The sequence below is a fragment of the Anthonomus grandis genome, chromosome 19 (assembly GCF_022605725.1).
Source record: "Anthonomus grandis grandis chromosome 19, icAntGran1.3, whole genome shotgun sequence".
In the NCBI taxonomy this organism is placed as follows: Eukaryota; Metazoa; Arthropoda; class Insecta; order Coleoptera; family Curculionidae; genus Anthonomus; species Anthonomus grandis.
In genome coordinates, this window is record NC_065564.1 from 1,195,151 (window position 1) to 1,221,318 (window position 26,168).

Sequence of the window (26,168 nt, forward strand, 5' to 3'; positions counted from 1 at the left end):
TGATCTGTTCATCACCAGTCAACCCAAGACAAACTGTCAAATATCTCGCTTCCTATTGGTCAAATCAAATAAATTGTAGAGGGCAAACTTGGTAACTGGATCATGCTCTACAAGAATGGTTCTAATGATTTTTCTCTAAAATCAACCATTTCCTGGAAATCTAGTCCTGCCATTCAACCATCATTTTTAATGTTATTCCAGGCTTCTCAAGTTCTGTTCCAGGCATTAAGGGTCCTTTATCCAGGCATTTACACTATAGTTATTTATTTTATTCCATCAGGCATTTGTCATTATTCTTAATTTTGTTTCGGGGCTTTTGCAGATCCGGGCTATACCAAAACTTCCATGTTGTCCAGACTTTCCAGAGTATTTTTTGTGTGTTTTCAGGGATTCGAGAAAATAACTTAGTCAAGGCTTTTGGGGTCATTTAAAGAAGTTATTTATTTAATTCCAGGCATTTGACGTAATTTTTTAAACGATCAAGCCATCATCGATCAAGCCAGGACAAAACTTCAAATATCTCGGTTCCTATTGGCCCAATCAAAAAAACTGTAGAGGGCAAACTTGTTAAGTGGATCATGCTCAACAAGATTGATTCTTAACGTTTTTCCTCTAGGATCAACCGTTTTCGAGAAATCTGCATTCAAACATTTCCCAGCCCCGATCTGTTCATCACCAGTCAACCCAAGACAAACCTTCAAATATCTCGTTTCCTATTGGCCAACAAATCAAAAAAACCATAGAGAACAAACTTGTAGAGCCAATCAAGCTCTACAATAAAATTCTTTAGTCGAGGCTCAATTTTTATAAAAAATTGAAAATATCCCGTTCTAATCGTCAGATTTCTTTGGTTCAGGTCTTAGAAGATTCTAAATATTATTTTGAAGCTTTTGAGACATAAATCATGAAAATCGGAGCAGTAGAAGTGACATTATTTGAAAATTTGTGAAAACTCTTTAGTCGAGGCTCAATTTTTACAAAAAATTGAAAATATCCCGTTCTAATCGTCAGATTTCTTTGGTTCAGGTCTTGAAACGTTTCAAAGAAAATTCAGCAACTTTTAAGGCATAAATCGTTAAAATCGAATCAATAGAACCGAGTTTATTCACTGATACACCCCTGGTCATTAAAAACTCAATAACTCCTGACCTACTGAACGGATTTCCTTTATTTTTGCATCAAAATGATTGTCAATAGGAAATCTATTAAAACCAAACAACAAATGGGAATTTTCCCTCAAAACTTACTAGTAAAAACCGGTTAAAGATGGGGTAAAAAAAAATAAATAAAACACATATATGACTAACTTTATTTGTCCCTAAACAATACGATTAGGGAAATAAAACGCTCAAATTTAGGGCACACTTTATTACAATTTTAAATAAAAATGCACAATAAAATACATAAAACAATTGAGGAAAAAACAAAAGAAAAATATGAAGAAACACTCCAAAGGTCCGGTCATCTGCAAGCTTCAACTGTTTCCCCTGTTCTTTTGTTTGAAAAAAACAAAACAAATGAAAGTTTCCGGTCCAGGACTCTGGTACAAGATCTTCATACTGCATTAAATCAAATTCTCTAGTGCTACTTCAAGCATATATATAGTCAGTCTCTGTAGTTGTTTTTTGGTTCATATTATGTCCCCTAATAGGGGAAGTTGCTGCCTAATACGCAAGACAAAGACACACTCATCCATTATAGGCATAGCATGGAAAAGGAGGGAATATGTTAATAGCATTAAGCATCCACTAACTTATGGTGAATTTTTCCTCTGTGCATAATATGATGATGAGTGAGATGGAACTATATATACAAGGATCGTGTTGTAGAGGAGGTACATACAGGTTAAGGCACACAAATAGACACGAATGTTAATAATTTGAGGTTATGAAAGCACGAAAGCACTACACAATAATAAACACCATAGCACATAATATAATAACAATAATTAAAGTTAATCAATCATGCAAGGTCGCAATAAATCACGCGATATAAGTATTTAAACGTTGCCAAACTTTCTTGCAAAACTCCCCCCTCCCCCCCAAAAAATATGTACACTAATTAAACCATGCAACAACACCTTATTAATTATTTCAATATGGCTAAATTTCCAAAAAACCCATGCAAAAATACTCAAAATGGCAACACCGCATTTTTTTAATAAATAAAAACCTTTTTCCTTGTAAGCAACGTTGGAAAATGTCAAGTTGATTAGCACCATAGCAAATAACAAATGAGAGAGTGAGAGTGAGAAAAAAAGTTGAATGTCACTTACCTCTGACCTCCAGAAGCATTTCCCTCTCGGATCCTCTTTTGTTTCACTGCTGCTCGACTGTTTCCAGGGACTACTCGAGATGGACCACATGACAATTGGGGTTCCATCTAAAGCGAGAAAGAAATATTAATTATATTATACCAATATGTAAATATATACAGGGTGTTTATTAATTGAAAAATAAAAAAAGAGAATGTTGCTCACCTCCTCTTAACTGTCTTCTTTTGTCCTTTTCTTATATGATATCTTCTGTCCCTGTTCTGCTCGACCTCCTCTGGACTCGATTGCTCCCAGAGGGGCCTTATGTGAGGTTATGTCTGGAAAAAAAGGAAAAATTGAAGATTTATAACGACACATGTACTGAGAACAACAGACAATACAATTTAAAGGTCATGGAAAAACTAAAATATAATGCACTTCATATAATCAGTTATGTGAATATGTATGTACAAGTGTGTTATGGTCTAATTATTATTATTATTAACTATAAATTAATATTAAGCCTTTACTTTGGCCGTTAAATCTCTGTTAACTCTGCTAAATTAAATTACAGCTTTAGTGTAAGGCACCTTAAAAACAAAAAGTCCCTTGTCGAACTTAGAAAGTGAGGTTATGTTTCAAAATTCAAAACAAACAAAAGAAAACATTTAATTATTGTGAGGTGGGTTTAATTAAATTTTCATGAAAAATCAATAAAACTCAAAAAACGGCATCGAAAAAACGTAAATCCACTCAATTTAAAACGTTTTAATAAATATCGATAATAATATCGATTTCCCATAAGGCCCGAAAATGATGGCAGCCATTGTGCCGTTCCGATGGCGATCGGTGACGCCATCGAAACGACCCTACAACGGGAAAACCTTTTCACACGATTTCCCGCTAGAAAAACTTATGCACCCCCACGATATATACACCAAAATGAAGCCCTCGACGCATAGAACACGATGCGAATACTGTTTTTCACGTAAATCGAAAATTCGAGCAGTTATCGCGAAAAAACCACTTTGAGACAAAGGGAACAAAGACCGATGATCTTACCTCACAGTTTTTCCATAGAAAAAATGGGGGCACACCCATGAAAGTTACATCAAAATGAAGCGCAGGGTCTAGAGAACACTTTACAAGCACTCTCCATAATTAATTCCGACTTTTCCCGATTTCCCGGGCGTTTTTCCGGGAGCCCTCCGCCATTTTTAACAACCAGTGACGACACAGCTAACGAAAAGGAGGAACGGATTACATCATCATCATATGCGCGATCATGTCCGATGTCTCGTGACCAATCAGGATCGAACACGTTGATTTAAAAATGGCGGAGTATGCGCACCGAGAACTTGTTTCGGGGCATGACACAAGCGGGAGCGAGAGAGAGGGAGCTAATTTTGGAGCAGATCGGATTTGATAATCGAACCGGTCGTGGTCACGTGGGACGAAGGTGACGTCAGGAGATTAAATGGCCGCGAAAAAGGCGGATTTGAATGATTTTTTATGGATGAATGAGATACAAAGGGCCGTAACTTTCTCAATTTTCCACAGATTTCCATGAAAATGGGCTCTAAGGAGAGGGTTTTTAATTTAGAACGAGAAATGTATCTATAAAAATTTGCAAAAACTGAGAAATTTCGGAGATAAAGAGGTAAATTGGAAGATGTGTCAATTTAATAAGTGAAAATCTTCACTAATTTCCTTAATTTTCCACGGATTTTCATGAAAAGTGGCTTGAAAGAAACGGTTTTTAATTCCAAATGGAAAATATATCTACAAAGATTTTCATAAACCCAACTGTTTCTGAGTTAAAGGAAACTTTGGAAAATTTAAAGAGTCCTCGACAGAGTGTAAGTGAAAAGTGTGATAACTTTCCTAATTTTCCATCAATTTTCATGAAACCTGGCTCTAAGGAAAGGGTTTTTAATTTAGAACAAGAAATGTATCTATGAAAATGTTGAAAAAACAAGAAAATTCCAAAGTAACATGAAAATGTTTGAAAATGCTTCCAAGACAAGGTGCCATAATTTCCCTAATTTCCCATCAATTTTCCTAAAAGTTAGTTCACAGGAAAGAATATTTGATTCCAAACGAAGAATGTATCTACAAAAATGTTCATAAACCCAACTGTTTCCGAGCCAAGGGTAATTTTGGAAAATTTGCCATAGTTCTCGACACAATGAAAATCAAAAAGTGTAATAACTTCCCTAATTCTCCACAGATTTTGATGAAAATGGGCTTTAAAGAAAGGATTTTTAATGCCAAACAAAAAATGTGTCTACAAAAATTCCCAAAAACCCAATAGTTTTTGACCTAAAGGAAATTTGAAAAATCCTACTATAATTAACCAAGTCTCAGTCAGAATATGCAATAATTTTCTCAATTTTCCACAGATTTTCATGAAATTGTCTTGAGAGAAAGAGTTTTTAATTCCAAATAGAAAGTATAACTACAAAAATGTTCATAAACCTAATAGTTTTTGAATCGAAGAGAAATTTGGAAAATTTGCCAAAGTCCTCGACAGAGTGTAAGTGAAAATTGTGATAACTTCCCCAATTTTCCATCAATTTTCATGAATGTTGGATCTAAAGAAAGGATTTTTAATTTAGAAGAAGAAATGTATCTATGAAAATTTCACAAAAATTGAAAATTTCAGAGTTGAAGGCATGACTTGGAATATGTGTCTTAAGTGGAAAACCTTTAAAAATTTCCTGAATTTTCCACATATTTTCATGTGACTTGGCTTGAAAGAAAGAGTTTTTAATTCCAAGTAGAAAGTATATCTACAAAAATGTTCATAAACCCAAGAGTTTTTGAATCAAAGTGAAATTTGGAAAATTTGAAGAGTCCTCGACAGGGTGTAAGTGAAAAGTATGATAACTTCCTCAATTTTCCACAGATTTTCTTGAAAGTTGGCTTAAAAGAAAGAATTTTTAATTGCAAACAAAAAATGTATACACAAAAATTTCCATAAACCCAATGGTTTCTGAGTCAAAGAAGAATTTGGAAAACCAAAGTTGTTGACAGAGGGTGTGAGTCAAAAACTGCAATAACTTCACTAATTTTCCACTGATTTTCATGAAAATTGCCTTAAAAGAAAGGGTGTTTAATTCCAAATGAATAATATATCTACAAAGATTTTCATAAACCCAATAGTTTTTTGAATCAAAGTGAAATTTGGAAAATTTGAAGAGTCCTCGACAGGGTGTAAGTGAAAAGTATGATAACTTTCCCAATTTTCCACCGATTTATATGAAAATTACTTCTAAAGAAAGGTTTTTTGATTTAGAACAAACAATAAATGTATACTGGTTTCCGAGTCAAAGAAGAATTTGGTAAATCCAAAGTCGTTGACAAATGGTGTGAGTCAAAAACTGCAATAACTTCCTCAATTTTCCACCGATTTTCATGAAAATTGTCTTAAAATAAACGTTTTTTAATTGCAAACAAAAAATGTATCTACAAAAATGTTCATAAACCCAATGGTTTTTGAATCAAAGTGAAATTTAGAAAATTTGAAGAGTCCTCGACAGGGTGTAAGTGAAAAGTATGATAACTTTCCTAATTTTCTACAGATTTTCATAAAAGTTGGCTTAGAAGAAAGGATTTTTAATTTAGAACAAGAAATGTATCTATAAACATTTTGAAAAGTTGAAAAACTCCACGAGTTTAAAGGGTGTCTAAGAGAAAAACTGGAATAGCTTCCTTAATTTCCCACCGATGTTCATGAAAATCGGTTTGAAAGAAAAGATTTTTTAAGTGCAAACAATAAATGTATACACAGAAATTTCCATAAACCCAATGGTTTCTGAGTCAAAGAAGAATTTGAAAAATCCAAAGTTATCGACAGGCTGTGAGTCAAAAACTGCAATAACTTTATCAATTTTCCACCGATTTTAATGAAAATTGTCTTAAAAGAAATATTTTTTAATTCCAAACAAAAAATGTATCTACACAAATTTTCATAAAACCAACTGTTTCTGAGTTAAAGGAACTTTTGGAAAATTTGCCAGAAAAAAGTCAAAAGTGCAATAACTTCTTCAATTTTCCATCGATTTTCATGAAAATTGGCTTAAAAGAAAGAGTGTTAAATTCCAAACAAAAAATATATCTTCAAAAATTTCCATAAACCCAATAGTCCTTGAATTAAAGTGAAATTTGAAAAATTTGCCCAAGTTCTCGACAGAGTATAAGTGAAAACTGTGATAACTTTCCTAATTTTCCATAGATTTTTATGAAAGTTGGATCTAAAGAAAGGATTTTTAATTTAGAAGAAATGTATCTATAAAAATTTTGAAAAATTGGGAAATTTCAGAGATAAAGGGTAAATTGGAACAAGTGTCAAATTAGTAGAAGTGTCAAGTAGAAAATCTTCACCAATTTCCTTAATTTTCCTTTATTTGACTTTATGAAAATTGGCTTAAAAGAAAGGGCTTTTAATTCCAAATGAAAAATGTATCTACAGAAATTTTCATAAACTGAATAGTTTTTGAATCAAAGAAAAATTTGAAGTCTTCGACAGAGTCTAAGTGAAAAGTATGATAACTTCCTTAATTTTCCACAGATTTTCATGAAAATTGGCTGAAAAGAAAGGGTGTTAAATTCCAAATGGATAATATATCTACAAAAATTTCCATAAACCCAATAGTTTTTGAATCAAAGTGAAATTTGGAAAATTTGCTGAAGTCCTCGACAGAGTGTAAGTGAAAATTGTAATAATTTCCCTAATTTTTCATCAATTTTCAGGAATGTTGGCTCTAGAGAAAGGGTTTTTAATTTAGAACAAGAAATGTATCTAAGAAAATTTTTAAAAACTGGAAAATTCCAGAGTAAAAGGAGAATGTTGGAAAATGCTTCTGAGACAAATGGCCATAATTTCCCCAATTTTCCACGGATTTTCATGAAAATCACCTTGAAAGAAAGGATTTCTAATTGCAAACGAAAAATGTATCTACAGAAATGTTTGTAAACCCGACTGTTTTTGAGTTAAAGGCAATTTTAGAAAATTTTCCAAAGTTGTTAGCAAGTATAAGTTAAAAGTGGAATAACTTCTTCAATTTTCCATCGATTTTCATGAAAATTGCCTCTAAGGAAAGGATTTTTAGTTTAGAACAAATAATGCCTTTACAAAAATTTAGAAATTTTGGACAATTTTAGAGTTACAGAGCAAAATGGGAAAATGTGTTCCCCTCGAACAGTAACAACAGAAAATTACAGTAAATAACAAATAAAATAAATGTACAAACCTTGAGGCTCCTTTACAGAGCAATAAATCTTGAAGAGGGTAAAAATAAAACACAAACAACAAACTTTATTGAACCCTAACCATAACACAATATGATTAGGGAAAGAAAACTCAATTTTTCAGATTTAAAGCATGTTATTATTGTCAATAGTACAATATATATATAAATAAAAACAATAAATACAAAATAAATAAAGGCTGTTGTGGTTCAGTCATCTGCAAACTGTGAGTGACTTCTCGAAACAAAACAAAGAGTCTGTAGGTGGATCCTTTAAATTAGTCCAAGGAACCTCTGATCCAGAATAGAAATGTCTTTTTCTTGGATCACTAGTTTGTCTGTACAGTTACAGACTTAAAGTGTACACACTTAATCTTATATACATTGAAAGAAAACAATTGGCATTACACCAATTGTTTTACAATTTCATTTATATTAAACACATAAATGCACACTCACTTTAAGCACAAGAAAAGCACAAAAATAAGCACTACCGATGTCAAAGCAAGAGGAGATATACAAGGAAAAGCAGTTTATGGCACCCTGTATAAATTTTAAAGAAAGATAAACATAATAACAAGCAAAAACATTAGAAATGTACGCAAATATGTACAATAAGTGTTTCATTATTTTATAATGAAACAAACAATAATTGAAGCGAAAACCTTATAAAAATGTTGTTAAATTCTACAAAAATTATTTCTTGCAACATTGCATTCATAATTATATTTATTTATTAATTAAACACTGTCAATTTGAGAAAGAAACCTTAATGCAACCCTGTATTTTTTGTAAATATTGCCAAATTTAAAAAAAAAATTGCAAGATATCAAGTTGCGAGGCAACATTGGCAAATTTCAAATTAATAAGCACAAATTGCATAATATAAGAAATTAATGGCCCTTACTTGTACTCTTTTTACCTCCGGGAGGCATTTCCTTGAGTCCTCTTCTGTCCCTGTTCTGTTCGACCTCCTCTGGACTCGATAACTACCCAGAGGGGCCATATGTGAGGTTATGTCTGGAAAAGAGGGAAGTCATTTAAAAAAAAATGAAAATCCTATCGGTTTAATGAAGTTTTCATGAAAAAATTAAATAAAACTCAGAAAAACGTAAATAACCCCATTTAAAACGTTTCAATAAATATCGATAATAATATCGATTTCCCATAAGGCCCGAAAAACGATGGCGGCCATTTTGCCGTTCCAATGGTGGTCGATGACGCCATGGAAAGAGGTCATCGACCCCCGTGAAAAATGAAATTTTTTTCACGTGAATTTCCACCAAAAAAAATGAGCCCCCCTATTGAATTATACGTCAAAATGAAGCCCTCGATGCATAGAACACGATTCGAGCACTTTATTTTACGCAACCCAAAAATTTGCCCAATTATTGCGAAAAAACGACTTTCCAACCAGGAACAAACGAACGATCATCTTACCTCACTGTTTTTCCATAGAAAAAACAGGGGCGCACCCATGAAAATTACATCAAAATGAAGCTCGCGGTTCAGAGAACACTTTTCACATATTTTTTACAATTAATCGCCACTTTTCCCGATTTCCCAGATGATTTTCCGGGAGCTCCCCCCAATTGTAGCAACCAGTTCCCGAAGTTCTAATGGCGCCAGGCATGCGCATTGACCTCTAGTTTCGGAGCCTGTCACAAGAGGGAGCGATACTGTCAGGAGCCTGTGCGCATAAAACCGCACACGAAATATTTGTTGGTTATGTTTTATATTTACATTAACATAAAAACAAAAACAAAGTTTGTTTCAAGAATTTTGCTTGAATACCAAAGTTGGATATATGAAATTGAAGCTGGTTTCATCCTCTTTAAGAATATGTATGGCACTTTGAGGTTTTGTGCAAGAAATGGCCAAATATTTGTAGGTACAAGTGACAGGTCCAACTTTCCGAGACCACCATACCCAACACCCAAAATGGAATTTCTTGACTTCTAATCATTCAATTTCCATGATTTTGGTACTGAATGATTTGGAAGAACATTCTGAAGCTTTGAAGTCATCAATGATTGAAATTGGTTGAGGAGAACTGACTTTATGGGGACACTTGAATGAAAATCTGTTAGTCGAGACCAGTTTTGATACAAAGTGGCATAACTTTTGTCCTTTTTATCAGATTTGCTTGATTTTGGTGTTGATAGCTTTAGAAGAACGTTCTACAGCTTTAGAGGCATAAATCATTGAAATTGGTTTAGTAGAATTGTTTTTATGTGCAAATTTGTTGAAAGTCCACCGAGAAAATCCTCTCTGGGTACAAAGTGGAATAACTTCTGTTCTATTCATCAGATTTCCTTGATTTTAGTTTTGAAAGCTGAATAAAACTTCAAAGAATCTTTTAAAATAAAAATCAACCCAATCTGACCACCAGAAGTGGAGTTATGACCCAAGTTACCTCAGACTTTCTTTTTTCTTGGACATGATTTACAAAAACCTGGATAAAAAAGGTTCTAATGGATGGATTTCCATGATTCTTTCAATAAAAGCTGAAGAACACTTCAAAGAATCCTTTAAAACAAAAATCAACCCGATCTGACCACCAGAAGTGGAGTTATGACCCAAGTTACCTTAGACTGTCTTTTTTCTTGGACATGACTTCTAAAAACCTGGATAAAGACGGTTCTAATGGATGGATTTCCATGATTCTTTTAGTGAAAGCTGAAGAAGACTTCAAAGAATCTTTTAAAACAAAAATCAACCCGATCTGACCACCAGAAGTGGAGTTATGACCCAAGTTACCTGAGACTGTCTTTTCCCTTGAACATGATTTCCAAAAACCTGGATAAAAAGGGTTCTAATGGATGGATTTCCATGATTCGTCCACTAAAAGCTTAAGAACACTTCAAAGAATCTTTTTAAACAAAAATCAACCCGATCTGACCACCAGAAGTGGAGTTATGACCCAACTTACCTAAGACTGTCTTTTTTCTTGGACATGATTTCCAAAACCCTGGATAAAAACGGTTCTAATGGATGGATTTCTATGATTCTTTTAGTGAAAGCTGAAGAACAATTCAAAGAATCTTTTAAAACAAAAATCAACCCGATCTGACTACCAGAAGTGGAGTTATGACCCAAGTTACCTAAGACCGTCTTTTCCCTTGAACATGATTTCCAAAAACCTGGATAAAAAGGGTTCTAATGGATGGATTTCCATGATTCGTCCACTGAAAGCTTAAGAACACTTCAAAGAATCTTTTTAAACAAAAATCAACCCGATCTGACCACCAGAAGTGGAGTTATGACCCAAGTTACCTCAGACTGTCTTTTCTCTTGGACACGATTTACAAAAACCTGGATAAAAACGGTTCTAATGGATGGATTTCCATGATTCTTTTAGTGAAAGCTGAACAACAATTCAAAGAATCTTTTAAAACAAAAATCAACCCGATCTGACCACCAGAAGTGGAGTTATGACCCAAGTTACCTAAGACCGTCTTTTCCCTTGAACATGATTTCCAAAAACCTGGATAAAAAGGGTTCTAATGGATGGATTTCCATGATTCGTCCACTGAAAGCTTAAGAACACTTCAAAGAATCTTTTTAAACAAAAATCAACCCGATCTGACCACCAGAAGTGGAGTTATGACCCAAGTTACCTCAGACTGTCTTTTCTCTTGGACACGATTTACAAAAACCTGGATAAAAACGGTTCTAATGGATGGATTTCCATGATTCTTTTAGTGAAAGCTGAACAACAATTCAAAGAATCTTTTAAAACAAAAATCAACCCGATCTGACCACCAGAAGTGGAGTTATGACCCAAGTTACCTAAGACCGTCTTTTCCCTTGAACATGATTTCCAAAAACCTGGATAAAAAAGGTTCTAATGGATGGATTTCCATGATTCGTCCACTAAAAGCTTAAGAACACTTCAAAGAATCTTTTAAAACAAAAATCAACCCGATCTGACTACCAGAAGTGGAGTTATGACCCAAGTTACCTGAGACTGTCTTTTTTCTTGGACATGATTTACAAAAACCTGGATAAAAAAGGTTCTAATGGATAAATTTCCATGATTCTTTTAGTGAAAGCTGAACAACAATTCAAAGAATCTTTTAAAACAAAAATCAACCCGATCTGACTACCAGAAGTGGAGTTATGACCCAAGTTACCTGAGACTGTCTTTTCCCTTGAACATGATTTCCAAAAACCTGGATAAAAAAGGTTCTAATGGATGGATTTCCATGATTCGTCCACTAAAAGCTTAAGAACACTTCAAAGAATCTTTTTAAACAAAAATCAACCCGATCTGACCACCAGAAGTGGAGTTATGACCCAAGTTACCTGAGACTGTCTTTTCCCTTGAACATGATTTCCAAAAACCTGGATAAAAAAGGTTCTAATGGATGGATTTCCATGATTCTTTCAGTGAAAGCTGAAGAACACTTCAAAGAATCTTTTAAAACAAAAATCAACCCGATCTGACTACCAGAAGTGGAGTTATGACCCAAGTTACCTCAAACTGTCTTTTTTCTTGGACATGATTTACAAAAACCTGGATAAAAACGGTTCTAATGGATGGATTTCCATGATTCTTTCAGTGAAAGCTGAAGAACACTTCAAAGAATCTTCTAAAACAAAAATCAACCCGATCTGACTACCAGAAGTGGAGTTATGACCCAAGTTACCTCAAACTGTCTTTTTTCTTGGACATGATTTACAAAAACCTGGATAAAAAAGGTTCTAATGGATGGATTTCCATGATTCTTTTAGTGAAAGCTGAAGAACACTTCAAAGAATCTTTTAAAACAAAAATCAACCCGATCTGACTACCAGAAGTGGAGTTATGACCCAAGTTACCTCAAACTGTCTTTTTTCTTGGACATGATTTACAAAAACCTGGATAAAAAAGGTTCTAATGGATGGATTTCCATGATTCTTTTAGTGAAAGCTGAAGAACACTTCAAAGAATCTTTTAAAACAAAAATCAACCCGATCTGACTACCAGAAGTGGAGTTATGACCCAAGTTACCTCAAACTGTCTTTTTTCTTGGACATGATTTACAAAAACCTGGATAAAAACGGTTCTAATGGATGGATTTCCATGATTGTTTTAATGAAAGCTGAAGAACATTTTAAAGAATCTTTTTAAACAAAAATCAACCCGATCTGACTACCAGAAGTGGAGTTATGACCCAAGTTACCTGAGACTGTCTTTTCCCTTGAACATGATTTCCAAAAACCTGGATAAAAAAGGTTCTAATGGATGGATTTCCATGATTCTTTCAGTGAAAGCTGAAGAACACTTCAAAGAATCTTTTAAAACAAAAATCAACCCGATCTGACTACCAGAAGTGGAGTTATGACCCAAGTTACCTCAAACTGTCTTTTTTCTTGGACATGATTTACAAAAACCTGGATAAAAACGGTTCTAATGGATGGATTTCCATGATTGTTTTAATGAAAGCTGAAGAACATTTTAAAGAATCTTTTTAAACAAAAATCAACCCGATCTGACTACCAGAAGTGGAGTTATGACCCAAGTTACCTCAAACTGTCTTTTTTCTTGGACATGATTTACAAAAACCTGGATAAAAACGGTTCTAATGGATGGATTTCCATGATTCTTTTAGTGAAAGCTGAAGAACACTTCAAAGAATCTTTTAAAACAAAAATCAACCCGATCTGACTACCAGAAGTGGAGTTATGACCCAAGTTACCTCAAACTGTCTTTTTTCTTGGACATGATTTACAAAAACCTGGATAAAAAAGGTTCTAATGGATGGATTTCCATGATTCTTTTAGTGAAAGCTGAAGAACACTTCAAAGAATCTTTTAAAACAAAAATCAACCCGATCTGACTACCAGAAGTGGAGTTATGACCCAAGTTACCTCAAACTGTCTTTTTTCTTGGACATGATTTACAAAAACCTGGATAAAAAAGGTTCTAATGGATGGATTTCCATGATTCTTTTAGTGAAAGCTGAAGAACACTTCAAAGAATCTTTTAAAACAAAAATCAACCCGATCTGACTACCAGAAGTGGAGTTATGACCCAAGTTACCTCAAACTGTCTTTTTTCTTGGACATGATTTACAAAAACCTGGATAAAAACGGTTCTAATGGATGGATTTCCATGATTGTTTTAATGAAAGCTGAAGAACATTTTAAAGAATCTTTTAAAACAAAAATCAACCCGATCTGACTACCAGAAGTGGAGTTATGACCCAAGTTACCTGAGACTGTCTTTTCCCTTGAACATGATTTCCAAAAACCTGGATAAAAAAGGTTCTAATGGATGGATTTCCATGATTCTTTCAGTGAAAGCTGAAGAACACTTCAAAGAATCTTTTAAAACAAAAATCAACCCGATCTGACTACCAGAAGTGGAGTTATGACCCAAGTTACCTCAAACTGTCTTTTTTCTTGGACATGATTTACAAAAACCTGGATAAAAACGGTTCTAATGGATGGATTTCCATGATTGTTTTAATGAAAGCTGAAGAACATTTTAAAGAATCTTTTTAAACAAAAATCAACCCGATCTGACTACCAGAAGTGGAGTTATGACCCAAGTTACCTCAAACTGTCTTTTTTCTTGGACATGATTTACAAAAACCTGGATAAAAACGGTTCTAATGGATGGATTTCCATGATTCTTTTAGTGAAAGCTGAAGAACACTTCAAAGAATCTTTTAAAACAAAAATCAACCCGATCTGACTACCAGAAGTGGAGTTATGACCCAAGTTACCTCAAACTGTCTTTTTTCTTGGACATGATTTACAAAAACCTGGATAAAAACGGTTCTAATGGATGGATTTCCATGATTGTTTTAATGAAAGCTGAAGAACATTTTAAAGAATCTTTTTAAACAAAAATCAACCCGATCTGACTACCAGAAGTGGAGTTATGACCCAAGTTACCTCAAACTGTCTTTTTTCTTGGACATGATTTACAAAAACCTGGATAAAAACGGTTCTAATGGATGGATTTCCATGATTCTTTTAGTGAAAGCTGAAGAACACTTCAAAGAATCTTTTAAAACAAAAATCAACCCGATCTGACTACCAGAAGTGGAGTTATGACCCAAGTTACCTCAAACTGTCTTTTTTCTTGGACATGATTTACAAAAACCTGGATAAAAACGGTTCTAATGGATGGATTTCCATGATTCTTTCAGTGAAAGCTGAAGAACACTTCAAAGAATCTTTTAAAACAAAAATCAACCCGATCTGACTACCAGAAGTGGAGTTATGACCCAAGTTACCTCAAACTGTCTTTTTTCTTGGACATGATTTACAAAAACCTGGATAAAAACGGTTCTAATGGATGGATTTCCATGATTGTTTTAATGAAAGCTGAAGAACATTTTAAAGAATCTTTTTAAACAAAAATCAACCCGATCTGACTACCAGAAGTGGAGTTATGACCCAAGTTACCTCAAACTGTCTTTTTTCTTGGACATGATTTACAAAAACCTGGATAAAAACGGTTCTAATGGATGGATTTCCATGATTCTTTTAGTGAAAGCTGAAGAACACTTCAAAGAATCTTTTAAAACAAAAATCAACCCGATCTGACTACCAGAAGTGGAGTTATGACCCAAGTTACCTCAAACTGTCTTTTTTCTTGGACATGATTTACAAAAACCTGGATAAAAACGGTTCTAATGGATGGATTTCCATGATTCTTTTAGTGAAAGCTGAAGAACACTTCAAAGAATCTTTTAAAACAAAAATCAACCCGATCTGACTACCAGAAGTGGAGTTATGACCCAAGTTACCTCAAACTGTCTTTTTTCTTGGACATGATTTACAAAAACCTGGATAAAAACGGTTCTAATGGATGGATTTCCATGATTCTTTCAGTGAAAGCTGAAGAACACTTCAAAGAATCTTTTAAAACAAAAATCAACCCGATCTGACTACCAGAAGTGGAGTTATGACCCAAGTTACCTCAAACTGTCTTTTTTCTTGGACATGATTTACAAAAACCTGGATAAAAAAGGTTCTAATGGATGGATTTCCATGATTCTTTTAGTGAAAGCTGAACAACAATTCAAAGAATCTTTTAAAACAAAAATCAACCCGATCTGACCACCAGAAGTGGAGTTATGACCCAAGTTACCCAAGACCGTCTTTTCCCTTGAACATGATTTCCAAAAACCTGGATAAAAACGGTTCTAATGGATGGATTTCCATGATTCTTCCACTAAAAGCTTAAGAACACTTCAAAGAATCTTTTAAAACAAAAATCAACCCGATCTGACTACCAGAAGTGGAGTTATGACCCAAGTTACCTCAAACTGTCTTTTTTCTTGGACATGATTTACAAAAACCTGGATAAAAAAGGTTCTAATGGATGGATTTCCATGATTCTTCCACTAAAAGCTTAAGAACACTTCAAAGAATCTTTTAAAACAAAAATCAACCCGATCTGACTACCAGAAGTGGAGTTATGACCCAAGTTACCTGAGACTGTCTTTTCCCTTGAACATGATTTCCAAAAACCTGGATAAAAAAGGTTCTAATGGATGGATTTCCATGATTCGTCCACTAAAAGCTTAAGAACACTTCAAAGAATCTTTTTAAACAAAAATCAACCCGATCTGACCACCAGAAGTGGAGTTATGACCCAAGTTACCCAAGACCGTCTTTTCCCTTGAACATGATTTCCAAAAACCTGGATAAAAAAGGTTCTAATGGATGGATTTCCATGATTCTTCCACTAAAAGCTTAAGAACACTTCAAAGAATCTTTTAAAACAAAAATCAACCCGATCTGACTACCAGAAGTGGAGTTATGACCCAAGTTACCTCAAACTGTCTTTTTTCTTGGACATGATTTACAAAAACCTGGATAAAAAAGGTTCTAATGGATGGATTTCCATGATTCTTCCACTAAAAGCTTAAGAACACTTCAAAGAATCTTTTAAAACAAAAATCAACCCGATCTGACTACCAGAAGTGGAGTTATGACCCAAGTTACCTGAGACTGTCTTTTCCCTTGAACATGATTTCCAAAAACCTGGATAAAAAAGGTTCTAATGGATGGATTTCCATGATTCGTCCACTAAAAGCTTAAGAACACTTCAAAGAATCTTTTTAAACAAAAATCAACCCGATCTGACCACCAGAAGTGGAGTTATGACCCAAGTTACCTCAGACTGTCTTTTCTCTTGGACACGATTTACAAAAACCTGGATAAAAACGGTTCTAATGGATGGATTTCCATGATTCTTTCAGTGAAAGCTGAAGAACATTTTAAAGAATCTTTTTAAACAAAAATCAACCCGATCTGACTACCAGAAGTGGAGTTATGACCCAAGTTACCTGAGACTGTCTTTTCCCTTGAACATGATTTCCAAAAACCTGGATAAAAAAGGTTCTAATGGATGGATTTCCATGATTCGTCCACTAAAAGCTTAAGAACACTTCAAAGAATCTTTTTAAACAAAAATCAACCCGATCTGACCACCAGAAGTGGAGTTATGACCCAAGTTACCCAAGACCGTCTTTTCCCTTGAACATGATTTCCAAAAACCTGGATAAAAACGGTTCTAATGGATGGATTTCCATGATTCTTCCACTAAAAGCTTAAGAACACTTCAAAGAATCTTTTAAAACAAAAATCAACCCGATCTGACTACCAGAAGTGGAGTTATGACCCAAGTTACCTCAAACTGTCTTTTTTCTTGGACATGATTTACAAAAACCTGGATAAAAAAGGTTCTAATGGATGGATTTCCATGATTCTTCCACTAAAAGCTTAAGAACACTTCAAAGAATCTTTTAAAACAAAAATCAACCCGATCTGACTACCAGAAGTGGAGTTATGACCCAAGTTACCTCAAACTGTCTTTTTTCTTGGACATGATTTACAAAAACCTGGATAAAAAAGGTTCTAATGGATGGATTTCCATGATTCTTTTAGTGAAAGCTGAACAACAATTCAAAGAATCTTTTAAAACAAAAATCAACCGGATTTGACTACCAGAAGTGGAGTTATGACCCAAGTTACCTGAGACTGTCTTTTCCCTTGAACATGATTTCCAAAAACCTGGATAAAAAAGGTTCTAATGGATGGATTTCCATGATTCTTCCACTAAAAGCTTAAGAACACTTCAAAGAATCTTTTTAAACAAAAATCAACCCGATCTGACCACCAGAAGTGGAGTTATGACCCAAGTTACCCAAGACCGTCTTTTCCCTTGAACATGATTTCCAAAAACCTGGATAAAAACGGTTCTAATGGATGGATTTCCATGATTCTTCCACTAAAAGCTTAAGAACACTTCAAAGAATCTTTTAAAACAAAAATCAACCCGATCTGACTACCAGAAGTGGAGTTATGACCCAAGTTACCTCAAACTGTCTTTTTTCTTGGACATGATTTACAAAAACCTGGATAAAAAAGGTTCTAATGGATGGATTTCCATGATTCTTCCACTAAAAGCTTAAGAACACTTCAAAGAATCTTTTAAAACAAAAATCAACCCGATCTGACTACCAGAAGTGGAGTTATGACCCAAGTTACCTGAGACTGTCTTTTCCCTTGAACATGATTTCCAAAAACCTGGATAAAAAAGGTTCTAATGGATGGATTTCCATGATTCGTCCACTAAAAGCTTAAGAACACTTCAAAGAATCTTTTTAAACAAAAATCAACCCGATCTGACCACCAGAAGTGGAGTTATGACCCAAGTTACCCAAGACCGTCTTTTCCCTTGAACATGATTTCCAAAAACCTGGATAAAAACGGTTCTAATGGATGGATTTCCATGATTCTTCCACTAAAAGCTTAAGAACACTTCAAAGAATCTTTTAAAACAAAAATCAACCCGATCTGACTACCAGAAGTGGAGTTATGACCCAAGTTACCTCAAACTGTCTTTTTTCTTGGACATGATTTACAAAAACCTGGATAAAAAAGGTTCTAATGGATGGATTTCCATGATTCTTCCACTAAAAGCTTAAGAACACTTCAAAGAATCTTTTAAAACAAAAATCAACCCGATCTGACTACCAGAAGTGGAGTTATGACCCAAGTTACCTGAGACTGTCTTTTCCCTTGAACATGATTTCCAAAAACCTGGATAAAAAAGGTTCTAATGGATGGATTTCCATGATTCGTCCACTAAAAGCTTAAGAACACTTCAAAGAATCTTTTTAAACAAAAATCAACCCGATCTGACCACCAGAAGTGGAGTTATGACCCAAGTTACCTCAGACTGTCTTTTCTCTTGGACACGATTTACAAAAACCTGGATAAAAACGGTTCTAATGGATGGATTTCCATGATTCTTTCAGTGAAAGCTGAAGAACATTTTAAAGAATCTTTTTAAACAAAAATCAACCCGATCTGACTACCAGAAGTGGAGTTATGACCCAAGTTACCTGAGACTGTCTTTTCCCTTGAACATGATTTCCAAAAACCTGGATAAAAAAGGTTCTAATGGATGGATTTCCATGATTCTTCCACTAAAAGCTTAAGAACACTTCAAAGAATCTTTTTAAACAAAAATCAACCCGATCTGACCACCAGAAGTGGAGTTATGACCCAAGTTACCCAAGACCGTCTTTTCCCTTGAACATGATTTCCAAAAACCTGGATAAAAAAGGTTCTAATGGATGGATTTCCATGATTCTTCCACTAAAAGCTTAAGAACACTTCAAAGAATCTTTTAAAACAAAAATCAACCCGATCTGACTACCAGAAGTGGAGTTATGACCCAAGTTACCTCAAACTGTCTTTTTTCTTGGACATGATTTACAAAAACCTGGATAAAAAAGGTTCTAATGGATGGATTTCCATGATTCTTCCACTAAAAGCTTAAGAACACTTCAAAGAATCTTTTAAAACAAAAATCAACCCGATCTGACTACCAGAAGTGGAGTTATGACCCAAGTTACCTGAGACTGTCTTTTCCCTTGAACATGATTTCCAAAAACCTGGATAAAAAAGGTTCTAATGGATGGATTTCCATGATTCGTCCACTAAAAGCTTAAGAACACTTCAAAGAATCTTTTTAAACAAAAATCAACCCGATCTGACCACCAGAAGTGGAGTTATGACCCAAGTTACCTCAGACTGTCTTTTCTCTTGGACACGATTTACAAAAACCTGGATAAAAACGGTTCTAATGGATGGATTTCCATGATTCTTTTAGTGAAAGCTGAACAACAATTCAAAGAATCTTTTAAAACAAAAATCAACCCGATCTGACCACCAGAAGTGGAGTTATGACCCAAGTTACCCAAGACCGTCTTTTCCCTTGAACATGATTTCCAAAAACCTGGATAAAAACGGTTCTAATGGATGGATTTCCATGATTCTTCCACTAAAAGCTTAAGAACACTTCAAAGAATCTTTTAAAACAAAAATCAACCCGATCTGACTACCAGAAGTGGAGTTATGACCCAAGTTACCTCAAACTGTCTTTTTTCTTGGACATGATTTACAAAAACCTGGATAAAAAAGGTTCTAATGGATGGATTTCCATGATTCTTCCACTAAAAGCTTAAGAACACTTCAAAGAATCTTTTAAAACAAAAATCAACCCGATCTGACTACCAGAAGTGGAGTTATGACCCCAGTTACCTCAAACTGTCTTTTTTCTTGGACATGATTTACAAAAACCTGGATAAAAACGGTTCTAATGGATGGATTTCCATGATTCTTCCACTAAAAGCTTAAGAACACTTCAAAGAATCTTTTAAAACAAAAATCAACCCGATCTGACTACCAGAAGTGGAGTTATGACCCAAGTTACCTCAAACTGTCTTTTTTCTTGGACATGATTTACAAAAACCTGGATAAAAAAGGTTCTAATGGATGGATTTCCATGATTCTTCCACTAAAAGCTTAAGAACACTTCAAAGAATCTTTTAAAACAAAAATCAACCCGATCTGACTACCAGAAGTGGAGTTATGACCCAAGTTACCTGAGACTGTCTTTTCCCTTGAACATGATTTCCAAAAACCTGGATAAAAAAGGTTCTAATGGATGGATTTCCATGATTCGTCCACTAAAAGCTTAAGAACACTTCAAAGAATCTTTTTAAACAAAAATCAACCCGATCTGACCACCAGAAGTGGAGTTATGACCCAAGTTACCCAAGACCGTCTTTTCCCTTGAACATGATTTCCAAAAACCTGGATAAAAAAGGTTCTAATGGATGGATTTCCATGATTCTTCCACTAAAAGCTTAAGAACACTTCAAAGAATCTTTTAAAACAAAAATCAACCCGATCTGACTACCAGAAGTGGAGTTATGACCCAAGTTACCTCAAACTGTCTTTTTTCTTGGACATGATTTACAAAAACCTGGATAAAAAAGGTTCTAATGGATGGATTTCCATGATTCTTCCACTAAAAGCTTAAGAACACTTCAAAGAATCTTTTAAAACAAAAATCAACCCGATCTGACTACCAGAAGTGGAGTTATGACCCAAGTTACCTGAGACTGTCTTTTCCCTTGAACATGATTTCCAAAAACCTGGATAAAAAAGGTTCTAATGGATGGATTTCCATGATTCGTCCACTAAAAGCTTAAGAACACTTCAAAGAATCTTTTTAAACAAAAATCAACCCGATCTGACCACCAGAAGTGGAGTTATGACCCAAGTTACCTCAGACTGTCTTTTCTCTTGGACACGATTTACAAAAACCTGGATAAAAACGGTTCTAATGGATGGATTTCCATGATTCTTTCAGTGAAAGCTGAAGAACATTTTAAAGAATCTTTTTAAACAAAAATCAACCCGATCTGACTACCAGAAGTGGAGTTATGACCCAAGTTACCTGAGACTGTCTTTTCCCTTGAACATGATTTCCAAAAACCTGGATAAAAAAGGTTCTAATGGATGGATTTCCATGATTCTTCCACTAAAAGCTTAAGAACACTTCAAAGAATCTTTTAAAACAAAAATCAACCCGATCTGACTACCAGAAGTGGAGTTATGACCCAAGTTACCTCAAACTGTCTTTTTTCTTGGACATGATTTACAAAAACCTGGATAAAAAAGGTTCTAATGGATGGATTTCCATGATTCTTTTAGTGAAAGCTGAACAACAATTCAAAGAATCTTTTAAAACAAAAATCAACCCGATCTGACCACCAGAAGTGGAGTTATGACCCAAGTTACCCAAGACCGTCTTTTCCCTTGAACATGATTTCCAAAAACCTGGATAAAAACGGTTCTAATGGATGGATTTCCATGATTCTTCCACTAAAAGCTTAAGAACACTTCAAAGAATCTTTTAAAACAAAAATCAACCCGATCTGACTACCAGAAGTGGAGTTATGACCCAAGTTACCTCAAACTGTCTTTTTTCTTGGACATGATTTACAAAAACCTGGATAAAAAAGGTTCTAATGGATGGATTTCCATGATTCTTCCACTAAAAGCTTAAGAACACTTCAAAGAATCTTTTAAAACAAAAATCAACCCGATCTGACTACCAGAAGTGGAGTTATGACCCCAGTTACCTCAAACTGTCTTTTTTCTTGGACATGATTTACAAAAACCTGGATAAAAACGGTTCTAATGGATGGATTTCCATGATTCTTCCACTAAAAGCTTAAGAACACTTCAAAGAATCTTTTAAAACAAAAATCAACCCGATCTGACTACCAGAAGTGGAGTTATGACCCAAGTTACCTCAAACTGTCTTTTTTCTTGGACATGATTTACAAAAACCTGGATAAAAAAGGTTCTAATGGATGGATTTCCATGATTCTTCCACTAAAAGCTTAAGAACACTTCAAAGAATCTTTTAAAACAAAAATCAACCCGATCTGACTACCAGAAGTGGAGTTATGACCCAAGTTACCTGAGACTGTCTTTTCCCTTGAACATGATTTCCAAAAACCTGGATAAAAAAGGTTCTAATGGATGGATTTCCATGATTCGTCCACTAAAAGCTTAAGAACACTTCAAAGAATCTTTTTAAACAAAAATCAACCCGATCTGACCACCAGAAGTGGAGTTATGACCCAAGTTACCCAAGACCGTCTTTTCCCTTGAACATGATTTCCAAAAACCTGGATAAAAAAGGTTCTAATGGATGGATTTCCATGATTCTTCCACTAAAAGCTTAAGAACACTTCAAAGAATCTTTTAAAACAAAAATCAACCCGATCTGACTACCAGAAGTGGAGTTATGACCCAAGTTACCTCAAACTGTCTTTTTTCTTGGACATGATTTACAAAAACCTGGATAAAAAAGGTTCTAATGGATGGATTTCCATGATTCTTCCACTAAAAGCTTAAGAACACTTCAAAGAATCTTTTAAAACAAAAATCAACCCGATCTGACTACCAGAAGTGGAGTTATGACCCAAGTTACCTGAGACTGTCTTTTCCCTTGAACATGATTTCCAAAAACCTGGATAAAAAAGGTTCTAATGGATGGATTTCCATGATTCGTCCACTAAAAGCTTAAGAACACTTCAAAGAATCTTTTTAAACAAAAATCAACCCGATCTGACCACCAGAAGTGGAGTTATGACCCAAGTTACCTCAGACTGTCTTTTCTCTTGGACACGATTTACAAAAACCTGGATAAAAACGGTTCTAATGGATGGATTTCCATGATTCTTTCAGTGAAAGCTGAAGAACATTTTAAAGAATCTTTTTAAACAAAAATCAACCCGATCTGACTACCAGAAGTGGAGTTATGACCCAAGTTACCTGAGACTGTCTTTTCCCTTGAACATGATTTCCAAAAACCTGGATAAAAAAGGTTCTAATGGATGGATTTCCATGATTCTTCCACTAAAAGCTTAAGAACACTTCAAAGAATCTTTTAAAACAAAAATCAACCCGATCTGACTACCAGAAGTGGAGTTATGACCCAAGTTACCTCAAACTGTCTTTTTTCTTGGACATGATTTACAAAAACCTGGATAAAAAAGGTTCTAATGGATGGATTTCCATGATTCTTTTAGTGAAAGCTGAACAACAATTCAAAGAATCTTTTAAAACAAAAATCAACCCGATCTGACCACCAGAAGTGGAGTTATGACCCAAGTTACCTAATAATGAAAAAAATGATTGGCAAAAATAGGAATTAACTTCGACAACCTGGAAGTACTGAAAATGTACTTCAATTTCCAGAAAACACTTGAAAACAGGTTCAAGTGCATAGGGAAGAAACAGAAAATTACTCCATATGCCTGGAAAAAGTTCACAATTAACTGCAACTACCATCAGAACACAAAAGTGAAAAATCATGGATTCAATTGTTGGAATCTGGAACTAAGAGAAACTGGACTGTTTTATTCTGGATTTAAGGATTAAATCTTCAAAATTTATTGATTCTTTTAAGTTATATGGAGGATATCCCGGAAAACTTTAATGAGTAATTACTCAAAACTCCCTCATCGAGAGTAGGTATCCCCTGTTTGATAAAAGTTCAATATCTCCGGACCTAATAGAGGGATTTCTATCATTTTTTCAATAAAATGTTGCCCATCATGTTCCCTCTCCAACAATAACAATAAACAATACAATATTCATTAAAAACAATAAATGTACAAAGAAAACAGGGTAAATAAAAGTAAAACTCATAGGACCAACTTTATTGCTCCCTAAACAACACGATTAGGGAAATAAAACAAAAGTTATTCAAATTTAAAGCATAAATTGTGATCACATATATAAATAAATAAAATACATAACATATAATAATAATAAAAACAGTTGAGGATCTTCCCTGATGATGGTGATTTCTTGAAAGGAAACCCACTGTTTGGTTTGTAGAGGTACACACTTAAAGTTTGATGATTTATTGTTGTTGGCACTCAAATATGGGCATATATTGCATTACATAACAGATATAAAGTTTATAAGGCTATTGTAATATATAAAACATTAAAAATATTATAAAACACACACAAAAAGCACCACACAAGCACAAATATTGACACTCCGATAACAACAGGAATAATTATGTCAGGATACAAGGAGTCCTTGCTTTAGAACACCCTGTATACCTCTTAAGAGGGATATAAACATAAGACATGTTTATATCAAATATATACAAAGTGTTTCAATTAAAACCATGAAAAGTGTTAAATTAATTAGCGAATAATTCGAATAACAAGAGAATTTCACTCACCTCTAACTGTGTTCTCGTCTTTTTCTGTCTGTGTCCTCCTCTGGACCGTCGATAGCTCCCAGAAAAGGCCACACTATAAAAATAGAGAGAAAAAATTGAATATTTAAAAAGAAAATTAAATAAATCCACCCCATTTAACACATTCCAATTTAAAATCAATAGCAATCAATGAGTAATATTTCATGGCGGCCATTTTGTCGTTCGCGAGGGTCGATGACGCCATGTTTCAACGACCCAAAGGACCCTCGAATAAGGGAAATCTTTTCACGCGAATTTCCACGCAAAAAACTTATCCCCCCCAATGATATATACACCAAAATGAAGCCCTCGATTCATAGAACACGATGCAAATACCGTTTTTTACGTAACTAACGAATTTCCCGAGTTATCTCGGAAAAACCACTATTAAGCCAGGTTTCCCAAAGGACCAAAATCTTACCTCGCACTTTTTCCATAGAAAAAATAGGGGCACACCCACGAAAATTACATCAAAATGAAGCTCACGCTCTAGAGAACACTTTTTACACACCTTTCATAATTAATCCTCACTTTTTCGGTTTTCCCGAGCGATTTTCCGGGACTTCCCCCCGCATTTCAAGGGCACCGGTCGACGCCTCCCAGGGAAAGGACCTGGCGAACCGAAAACGGACCCGAATTTCCTCCTCTTGACTGTCAGCTGTCATCAATTGCACCAATCACGAGCCGAGTTTCCCTCGAACTGTCAAATTTGCATAGGCCGGGCATGCGCGTTACGCCCCCCCGTACCGGAAGCTGTCCGAGAGTGTCACTTGTCGAAACTGCCACGCCCCCCGGCGGTGACTTTTGGAACTAATCATCATCACAACATAACCTCACTCGGTGATGGTGCTTAAAGGGGGCCTTAAGGAGCGGATTTGGGCCCCAAGGAGTCCGATTTGGATGGTTCTTTCGATAGAATCGTTAAATGTTGTTCCCGGAGTACCCGTGGCAGCACTTACTTTTAAATTTAAGGCTCTTACTGGTGATTTATACGAAGTTTTATTCGGAGGGTTTATATTGTTTAAAAATAAGTTCAAGTAGATTTTCTTGTGAAGGAACTGTTTGTTACTCAAAGTTTTATACATTAAATTAAAGCCGGTTTAACGCCCTTTAAGAATATGTATGGCACTTTGGGCTTATTTGCATGAAAAAGGTAGTTTTTGAGCTTTTTCTGGGCAGCTTCAACTTCCCGAGACCCACAAGTTAAATAAACAAATATCTTCCCTTGTAGTCAACGGATTTGCTTGATTTTGGTCTTAAAAGCTTTAGAAGAATATTCTGCAACCTTTAAGATATCAATGAACAAAATTGATCAAGTAGAACTGACTCTATTCAGGAATTTGTTAAAGTCTTCCCGAGGGAACTCTTTCTTGGTACAAAGTGCCATAACTTGTGTTCTATTCACTAGATTTACTTGATTTTGGTCTCGAAAGCTTCAGAAGAATATTCTACAACTTTTAAAGGTTAAATGATTAAATTCGGTTAATTACAACTGACTTTATCAATCAATTTGTTAAAGACCATATCAGAAAACCATCTCCTGGTACAAACTGCC

General features: G+C 34.8%; 4 long non-coding RNA genes across 12 annotated transcripts in view; 2 read left to right on the forward strand and 2 right to left on the reverse strand.

The window, feature by feature from the left end:
• LOC126747707 (uncharacterized) overlaps window positions 1–26,168 on the forward strand; it is a 31,603-nt gene that overhangs the window by 4,870 nt on the left and 565 nt on the right. The gene's annotated exons all lie outside the window — the stretch shown is intronic.
• Window positions 1,354–25,314, reverse strand: LOC126747706 (uncharacterized). 2 transcript variants are annotated; one of them, XR_007664334.1, is made up of 6 exons: window positions 25,035–25,314; window positions 24,596–24,668; window positions 8,414–8,526; window positions 2,480–2,592; window positions 2,276–2,382; window positions 1,354–1,664 (listed from the first exon to the last, which is right to left on the reverse strand). It is a non-coding gene; the product is annotated as an uncharacterized LOC126747706 (long non-coding RNA). The 2 variants fall into 2 exon arrangements; XR_007664333.1 differs by having other exon boundaries at window positions 1,354–2,382; window positions 25,035–25,308.
• LOC126747709 (uncharacterized) lies at window positions 10,373–23,582 on the reverse strand. Of its 8 annotated transcripts, none has more exons than XR_007664342.1 (5): window positions 23,206–23,582; window positions 16,803–17,013; window positions 16,115–16,286; window positions 11,166–11,298; window positions 10,373–10,477 (listed from the first exon to the last, which is right to left on the reverse strand). It is a non-coding gene; the product is annotated as an uncharacterized LOC126747709 (long non-coding RNA). The 8 variants fall into 8 exon arrangements; XR_007664340.1 differs by lacking the exons at window positions 11,166–11,298; window positions 23,206–23,582 and adding exons at window positions 10,822–10,954; window positions 21,314–21,881; XR_007664339.1 differs by lacking the exon at window positions 23,206–23,582 and adding an exon at window positions 21,314–21,881.
• On the forward strand, window positions 11,883–13,398 carry LOC126747708 (uncharacterized). The gene is made up of 3 exons (XR_007664336.1): window positions 11,883–12,038; window positions 12,211–12,554; window positions 13,243–13,398. It is a non-coding gene; the product is annotated as an uncharacterized LOC126747708 (long non-coding RNA).